Source organism: Pinus tabuliformis, chromosome 2_2 (assembly GCF_031772625.1).
Source record: "Pinus tabuliformis cultivar Carrire ecotype Pingquan chromosome 2_2, CPIR1, whole genome shotgun sequence".
Lineage (NCBI taxonomy): Eukaryota > Viridiplantae > Streptophyta > Pinopsida > Pinales > Pinaceae > Pinus > Pinus tabuliformis.
In genome coordinates this window covers 1,146,738,140-1,146,748,377 of record NC_142300.1, presented here as the reverse complement: position 1 = coordinate 1,146,748,377, position 10,238 = coordinate 1,146,738,140, and positions in this window count along the sequence as shown.

Here is a 10,238-nt window from a genome sequence, read left to right as displayed (position 1 = left end):
ACCCAACATCTTTGTGACCCACTTTTGTTGCTCTTCAGAGGATAATCTTTGTTCTAAAAAGTATTTAAGGCTATCATGATCCGTTTTTACCTTGAAGTGTCTTCCCATTAGGTAGGGTCACCATTTCTTAAGTGCATGTAGTATTGCCAACATTTCATTCTCATAAATAGCTTTGTGTAAAAACTTTCCTTTGATTGAATGACTTTCAAAAGCAATGGGTCTTTGCATTAAAACGACACCAATTCCATTTCCTGAAGCATCACATTCCACAATAAAGGTTTTTGTGAAGTCCGGTGTAGCTAAGACCGGTGCTTGGCACATTGCCTCTTTAAGATGTTCGAAGGCCTTTGTTGCTTCTTGAGTCCATGAAAATGCATCTTTCTTCAATAATGTTGTTAGAGGTGCTACTATTCTCCCATAATTCTTAACAAACTTGCGATAATACCCTGTCAACCCGAAAAATCCTCGCAGATGCTTTATGGATGTGGGGATTTTCCATTCCTTAATGGCTTTAATTTTTCTAGGGTCTACCTTAACTCCTTCATGAGATACAATATGACCCAGATATTCCACCTCTTGTACTCCAAAGAAACATTTGAATCTTTTTGCATATAATTGTTTCTCCTCCAATAGTTGTAGCACCCTGTCAACATGTTCAACATGATCCTTCCAAGACTTGCTGTAGATTAGTATATCATCAAAAAATACTAACACAAATTTTCTAAGGGTTTGAAAATGGAATTCATCAAACCTTGAAATGTAGAAGGTGCATTGGTAAGGCCAAAAGGCATGACCAAAAATTCATAATGACCCTCATGAGTTCTAAATGTTGTTTTTGGAATGTCTTCAGTCTTCATTCTAATTTGATGACCATTTCTTGTAGCAATTTATTCATATTTATCTTCAATTCTTCCATCTTATCATCCATGCCATCAATTTTAGCGTCCATGCCATTCATCTTAGCTTCCATGCCATCCATCTTAGCTTCTATGCCTTTCTTTAAAAAATCCATCTTAGCTTCTACACCTTTCTTTAAACCATCCATCTTAGCTTCTACATCTTTCCTTAAACCATCCATCTTAGATTTTGTTGCTTTTTGTGCAAGTGACACTTGTTGCACTTGGTCTCGTAATTTTGATATATCATGTTGCATTTCTTCCTCTTCTTCATGAGTCATGCTAGAGCTTTCAGGTTGCTTACTAGGTGTTTGCATTTTATTTCCTCAAGGCATAAATTACCGATAATAATGCTTTACTATGCCCTTTGAATTCCTTCAAAGTAATTTTTCAAACCAAGCTTATGCAAAAATTTAAAAAAACTACACACTTTTTTCACTTTGTAGAAACTTGATATTGAATCTGATGTATCTCTGCAATTTCGGATCATCTAGTTCTAAAATTGCGACCTGTAGTAGCCCTCTGTGTCCTCTTTCCAATGCCACCAGTCTGATCCAAATTGGATTCTCCAAGGAAGAGTTATGCACAATCTCCCAAGATGACCTGATTATATACCTTTCCAGAAGAGTGAACTTGTATGAAGTGCCACGTGTCACTGTTTCAACCTTTGGCTCTGAAAAAAATACACAAGAAACTACAGTCCGTCCTCTTTCTATACCTTCTTGCAAAATTTGAATCCGATGCTCAGAGAGAAAGTTATGCCGATTTTCCCTAGGTCACCTGTTTGGAATGTAATTCAGGAGTCTGCAAAAAGACCAACTTCCTCAGATCATATCTCCGCAAATATAGCACAAAAAGCTCTGAAATTTGGACCCAAGGTTCAGTACAATTTCGTCTCAAATGGGTTTTATTTTCGCTTCTGAAACATTGCAGAAAAAAAAAGTTATAGCGAAAATGCCACAATGACCTTTTTGGAGCAGCAAAACCCTAGAATCCAAAGCTCTGATACCAAATGTTATGAAACCAGCTCACAAAAAGATAGAAAAGAGAGATCAACGCCTTAGAATTCAGCCTCTTCGAGGGGGCAACCTCCTTTACATTACACAAATGAGAAATTCTTTGATGATTCAAATGACAAAACCTCCTTTCTATATATAGGAGTGTAAGGAGTCACAATATAACCTAGCCAACCTAATAATAATAATATAAAGCCACAAAAATAACAATAGAGGGATTCTGTGGGGCACAGTAATAAAAATATGGGGACAATAGGGGCACAACAATATTAATAAGGGATACAACTACAATAGTAATGGGGTAATCACTAGTATTATAAGGACCTAACATCGCACCCTCGAGATGTCTGAGGGGTCGACTTAGTCCAACTGTGAATACCTTCGCGTAGGTCACTTCGCACACTATCCTGACCTGCGATACCTTCACGATCTGTTATAACTGCCTTCACATAGCCCTCACTAGGGGTTGAGGTGCTTTTGCACTGCTTATGGCAACAATCTACACTATTTCCCCAAGTTACACCGCAGATATTGCTTATCTTCTTGCAATTGTTAGTTATCTTTTTGTAAACGGATACTTATCTCACATTTACTTAATCAACACAATCATATAAGTTCGCCAACCATATAAAAAATGAAAATGCAATTCATACCCAATATACTCAAAGCATAAAAATAGGAAATCGATACATAGAATTAATGCGAAACTTCTCTTTATTAATGCTTCAATGGTTATAGGCTTGACTCACCCTGCGCACTCAGTTGCAGGGGTCTGCGCAATTAGCTGCGGACTACTAGGCCTCTGCACACTCAGCTACAGAGCCTTCTCCTACTCTACGACCCAAAGACTCAACTCTACAATTCTAACAAGACTCAATTCTTCATCCTTCATTCCATTCTATCTCTTTTTTTTCAACTTAGAGCCTCTCTTTATTTATAAAATCCCATGGTATGCGGACCATGGGTGGATCTCTAAAGCTGACATTACATTACGAAATTAAGGGCAGATAACCCTATGACTCATGTACAAACTTCACGCTCCGCACCCACAAAATGTGGAGTCTTTACATCGGATTTACATCTTTTGACCAAAATCTGGGCTTTAAGCCCCAAAACTTCCTTGGGGGATCCCGTGCCCAACAACTACCCAAAGGCAACACATCTCCTTCAAGCAACTACTATGGAAGAACAACACCCTTTAAGGTACAAGTTAAATTTGACATCCCCATATTTGAAGGTCATATAGATGCGGATGTCGTAGATAAATGGTTAAATCTACTAGAAGGATATTTTTATGTTCATGATTTTTCCAGTCGAGAAAAGATTAATTTTTCACTTCTCAAAGTTACCACCCACATCAAGGACTGGTGGGAAACCTACTGTGAGAAGAAGGAAGAAATTACACCCTCACTATTTTCAGCCACACCCACTTGGAATTCGTTCCGAGATGCCATCAAGGAGTAGTACTACCCTTTTGGGAACTATGAGGATAAATACATAAATTGGACCACGCTATGGCAGGGAAGGGATCAAGAGTTGTCGGAGTTTACCAATATTTGTTATACCCTTTGCATGAAGTTGGGTATCAAGGATTCTAAGCGACATTTGGTACTCAAGTATCGCGAATGCCTACACAGGTACATCCAAGATGAGATGGAGTTCCTAAAAATCTCCTCGCTTGGCACGACGTACTAATACATAAGAATTTTAAACATAAGAAGCGAGAATGTGGATCTGTGAATCTGAACTAAGGGAAAGGTGCCCCCAAACGATAGAGAAAAGGACAAATCTAAGGCAGGGTGACCTAAGACAACCCGCTAAAGCCAAAAGTAGAGAACAACACCATGATCACAAAGAAGGTCATGGGAAAATGGTGTGAGTTCCATAAGAGCTCTACTCACAACATGAATGAGTGTCGATCCAAGCAGTCACTGGTGCCCGAGTTTAAGGCTTCCGAATTAGACACATGTCCCAACTCTGAGTCAAAACCCAAAAAGGGGAATGACAAAGGGATGAAGATCATTTATGTGGAGCCCAGTGCCACGATGGCCACCACCAAGATCTAGAAGAATGAGCTTGAAGATCCAGAGGAGGGGGAACACCTCTTCCACTCATAGATGTGGGTGAAGGGTTCTCCGTTGCAGTTCATTGTTGAAAACGGTAGCTAAAAGAAACTCATTTCAGCAGAGGTCATGAAGCGGTTGGGCCTACTGACTACAACACATCTGCAACCGTACACCATCGGGTGGCTTCACCAAGGATGAGGTCTTTGCATCAGCTAGTAGTGTCAACTTCCCTACAACATCAAGCCTTTCATGGATGAGGTACTTTGCGATGTTTCCCCTATTGAAGTTTGTTATGTATTATTAGGACAACCATACTTGTGGAAGCAGCATGTTGTATATGATTCTAGACCTCGCTCTATGATTATTATTTTGGGCAATAAGTTGTAAAGGATACTAGAGGTAGCCCCGCCTACCGCCATCTCTTTGGTCACTGCAAAGCAATGCAGTAAGGTCATTTCACACACCAAAAAATATGTTTTCCTTATGATTCACCCTTAAGGCAAGAAGAATATTGTGGCCACGTCTTCTAAACATGGCTCCTCTGCACAACAACAGCAAATGGACAAGGTCATGGAGGAGTATAATGACATTTTCTCCTCACCTATGGGGGTGCCTCTGCATTTTCAGTTCAAGCACTCCATCAATCTGACCCCAAGCCTGCTGCTACCCAATGGATCATTCTATCAATGCTCTATTCTAGATAGCGATGAAATCAAGAGGAAGATTTAGGAGTTGTTACAGAAAGGGCACATCAGACCAAGCTCATCACCCTGTGGGAGCCAGATTGTACTGGTATATAAGAAGGATGGGACTTGGAGACTCTGTATTGATTATTGGGCACTAAACAAGATCACTGCACAGAATAAGTACCCAATCCCATGGATTGATGACCTTCTATACTAGCTCAAGGGGGCTAAATATTTCAGCAAGATTGATTTGAAGTATGTTTATCACCTGGTGCCTATTGAACCCTCTGATGTGTGGAAGACTACCTTCAAATCCAAGGAGGTCCTTTTCGAATGGTTGGCCATGCCTTTCAGGTTGTCAAATGCCCACGTAGACTTGATGAGATTGATGTACAATATCTTGCGACCCTTCACCAATGCATTCGTGGTGGTGTATCTAGATGACATCTTGATCTTCAAGGAGAGTTGGGAAGAGCACCTCCACCATATTCGACAGGTCCTCCAAACCCTGCAACAACACAAGTTGTGTTCCAATTTGGAGAATTTCACTTTTGGCATGAAACATGTTTAATATATGGGATACATCATTGATGAGAAGGGTGTGCATGTGGACCCAGCCAAGATACAATTCATTCGGGATTGGCTAGCCCCAACCACTCAAAAAGATCTCCACATATTTTTGGGTCTTTCTAATTTCTACCGCGGGTTCGTATTGAGGTTCTCTCATATCACTTACCCTTAATTCAAGTCACCAAGGGCGGAGCAAAAGAAAAGTTCTTTTGGTATGAAACCCAACAAAAGGCATTTTCCGAGTTGAAGCATCACCTCTACTCTACCCCAGTGCTCACTTTATCAGACCCGCAACAACAATTTGAGATTGAGGCAAATGCCTCCGACTATGCTATTGGTGCAATTCTTACTTAGTAGGGGCATCCAGCGGCTTACCATAGTGATACAATTTTAGACATAGTCCGAAAGTGTCCCACCTATGACAAAGAAATTTATTCCATTGTGCAGGCTTGCTGTTAATGAAAGAATTACATTATGGGGAAGGAAAGTTGTAGAAGGGAAGTTGCAAAATGATCACCATTAGAAATGGTCCACATACCTGCAACAGTTCCATTTGAACATTAAGTACAAGAAGGGTAGCACCAATAATGTTGTAGACTGTCTCAACTGACCACCATTTATGGCACTGATCACTGTGCTCGACTCCTGTGGGCACGAGATTTCGGGGTGGCCACATCTTTACAAGAGCGATCCAGAATTTGGCAACACATACCAGACACTCCTAGAAGGTAAGCAAGTTCCAAATTTTCACCTCCAAGACGCACTGTCATCCCACCTGGGACACATATGTGTTCCTTCAAGCGAGTGTGCCAAGATGATTTGGGAGGCACACTACAGTCTGGTCGTTGTACATTTCAGAGTAGAGAAAATAGTAGCAGTACTGCAGAAGTATTTTTATTGGCCGAACCTTTGTCGGGATGTTGGGAAGTAAATTCAATCATGCACTACCTGTGCCATTGCCAAACCAACCATAAATAATAAAGGCCTATATACTCCTCTACTTGCTCCTAATAAACCTTTGGAATCCATCTCCATGGAATACATGTCGTACCTCCATTCTACTAAGCACGAAAATGATTGTGTTTTCATGATCATCAATAAATTCTCTAGGATGGTCATTATGGTGACTTGCAAGAAGAGTATCACAACAAAGGTCACTACTAAGCTCTTCTTTGAGTGAGTGTGGGTACAATTTGGGATCCCACGTTCCATTTTCTTAGATCGGGACAATAGATTCCTAAGTGCATTTTGGTTAAGTCTTTGGCCGATGTTGGATACCAAACTTACTAAGTCCATGGTTTTCCACCCCCAAATTGATGGCCAAACAGAGGGCGTCAATAGGATGATTGTACACATTCTGCGCATGTACAACTCGAAGCATCCGTGAACATGGGATGAAATCCTCCCCTATGTCCAGCACAACTACAACATAGATATCCATAGCTCGATAGGCCACAACCCCTTTCAGGCAGGGCTGGGATTTCAACCATTATGTCCCATTGATGTGGCCATACCATTTAAAACCACTCAGGGAGATTCTGCTCATGTCAACTCCGACGCCAACAAGGTTAACAACTTCATTAAGCACATTCAACACATCTACCAGCAGGTCCATGATATATTAGACAAAGCCAATGCTAGGTACAAACAACGCCATGATCAACATCGAGTGTCGCACAACTTCTCAGTCGGTGACAAAGTTTGGCTACATTTGTAGAAGGAGTGCCTCATTGGACCCCATTGCAAGCTTTGCCTGCTATGATATGGGCCATACACCATCACCAAGGTTGTAGGGGACAATTCCTTTGAGCTCAACATTCCACCTTTCCTTAGTTTGCACCCAGTGTTCAATGTAGACCGCCTTCGACCATACTTTCCAGCGTTGATGGACACATCCGACATTGCAAAACAACTTACACCAACATAGCTAAATCCAGAATGCATGGAATAGGCCACAATTGATTGGATCATGGACACACAAATCAAGAAAACTCGCCAACAGAATATCCAACTATATTGGGTTGTCAAAGTTGGCCAACTCCCACACCAAGGCAAGTGGCTCACAGGGACCAAGTTCAGCAGAATTTTTCCCATCTCATGGAGGCACTCAACGCAATGGGGACCATTTCCTCCTAAGGGGGGAGGACTGATCCAAGTGGATATTGGTGGCCACCCTCCAATTCCACTTGGACCCCCACCATTGTCTCTTTTAGTTTTCTAGTTTCCTTAATCATAGCAAAGTTTACTATTTTTGGTAGTTTTTTCTGGTCCTGAACTTTTGGAGCCATTTTGAGGCCATAAACAACGTTTTTTTGGGAAAACCAAGAAAACATGAATGTTTGAATAATTTTTGTGCTTGAAAGTTGTAGTCCTCAGGTAGATATTTCTAACGAGGTATTGTGTGCGTCAAACGGAGATTGTATGCCAAAGCTACGACCCCGGGAAGTTGATGTACCAATTTACCTAAACATGGCCCATAGTTTTGGTGCTTCATCTCCTAGGGTTAGGTTTTTGGATGTTTAGGTTTTTCCATTATTTCTCAATAATAAATTGGCCTTATAGCCTCATTGTAACATAGTTCATAGGCATGTAGTCGCCACATCTCTCCTCAAAGATAAGCTACCATCGCCTGAGGTAGTTTTATTTCCTTTATGTTTGTAAGCATACTTCAATATTTGACATTAATGAAATGAAGTGTTATTTCTACTGCATCTTTGTATTTATGGTTATATATATAATTTGTTGCATTCATGTTTAAGTTCGGAGAATTCTTCATCTTAGGATTCATAATTTGTTTGTTTATAAATTAACTCTTTGACTTCCCTGAGAATGCTAACTATTTCACCAATGTGAGAGTTTACGTAGCCCTCATTCTGATCTTTCACCATATGTTGAGTAGTGTCAGCGTCCTTGCAAGGTGAAAACAATGATCGTTTTTCATTGATACAGAGAGATGCCACTCTTTCTACTATGTGAGGCCACCAATGTTGGAATCTATGAGGTTCTCATCAAGCTCGTAGTCTGAGCAGTTCTGGTTTCTTGCGACTAACCGTATAGAGGGGTAGCGGGGATGAGGTTGGAGGAACTGTTGGGATTGTTAGCGCTTGAAATTTCACCTCAGGCAAAGAAAGGTAAACTCCAAGGCAACATCAAACCACTTAGCCTCGTAGCTAGCCCTACGGGGCAGGAGAGGGCTCTCTCCGGTCTATCTCGGTAGGGATCTTCAACGGGCGAGATAACCAATGAGGAAACATTGATTTTAGGCTAGTAAACTGATAAAAGGTTTGATTTGGGATTTTCAGGGTTTTGGTGGAAAGTTGGGGAAAGGCAATTTTGGGTGCGGGGATTGGACACAGTTTTTGCAGGGGGTTCTTTGGGGCAAGGTAGGAGATTGTACTGATGCCTTTGAATTAAGTGAATGTATAGGAATGACCGGTGAGGGGCTAAATAGAGCAAGAAACCTTCAAGAGTTCTCTTTAGACAGATGAAAACATAAATATTAAGCAAACTTAAAAGCAGAGCATGACAATCATGAATTCTACTTTAACACTTCATTCGCCTAATTTGTAGAAGGAAAAGTAAGGAGATGATTCACATAACAAACTTACAAGTACAAAGAGAAACACACCATCAATACATGTAACCACAGGAATCCCAAAAAGGACTGCAAAACCCTGGTCTTTCTTCCTTTGCCAAAATTGCAGAGATATAATGAGTAATACAATAGAGCTTCTCCCTCAAGAGTCCAACCATGAAAATGACCAAGAAAGTACATAATATAGGAAATATAACATATTTCCTTGCCTCTAGGGGTCGAGCTCATCATCCTAGGAGCTGTTTCAACCAATTCTAAACTGAGCACTAAAATCTAGGCAGTCAAAACAACTTGCCTCTATAAGTTAGGAAACCAATTCATTCATTAAATGTTTGCTATTTCATGAATGAATCTTCTAGAATAGGTAAATAAGTGTCATGTCAACATGAAAATACATAAATTACATCAAAGAGGGTGAAAAATCCCATCACAAGTCAAAACTGGTCAAAGCTGGGTGAATTCCTGAGCTGTAGATGAATTCCTGTGAAAACTGCCCAACGGGTCGCGCCCTCTTCCTGAACGGGTCGCGCTACTTTGGAGCTGATTTTGAGGTACTTCTAGGTGTCCAAATGAGGCAAAAGTGGGCTTGTTGGAAAGGTCTGGATGTCTACTTTCCAACCCAAGTGGAATTTCTAAATTTGGTGGTCATTTGCCCCTCCAAAATTGCAATCTCCCAAGCCTGCTTCCTGTGTGTCAAAAAGGTGGCAGAAAGTCATTTTTTGCATGTTTTTTGACTTTCTGGAGGCCCAAAACTTGGTGAAATTTCTTGGAAATGGCTGAGAAAGTGTATCTTTGCATGAAAAATCCAAAAATTCTGAGTTTTCCCAAAAAGGAGTTGCCCAATGAAAGGGTCGCGCGCGGCGTGCGACCCGTTGGTGGAGAAAACCTGTTTTTTGCCAAAAAAATTACAAATGACCAAAAATGCTCAAAATTTTTAGAATTTTGTGCTGGAAGTGAGTTATTTAGTATCATGCTCCTTCAAGGAATCCTCAGCCAAGATGTGGAGGGGGTCGGGCCTTTTCCTTCGTTTTAGCGCTTTGGTTAACCGCCCTTGGATTACCTTCATTTTCGCCTTGCACACATGCATTCGTGCCCAATAGTGACTTTTCATGTTCCTGAGCAAGTCCTTATCTTGGTTGGCCTTGGCCAGTACCTCTCCAAATGAGCATTGACCCGGAGAAGCATAGCCTCTCGCTCAACGGGTACCAAATCGCCGGGTCTCTTGCGTGCCAAGTTGCGGTCCTCATGGATCCTCCGCAACTCATCTAGAGTGTGCTCCTCCTCAAGTTGCTTGTTGCGCTGCTCCAAGTAGGTGATTGTCCAATTTTCCCTTTCCAATCTTTGCTGCAATGAATCATTTTCAGCTCTTAGGTGCTGAATGATCTCCTTTGACTCTAGGCTAGGAGAAA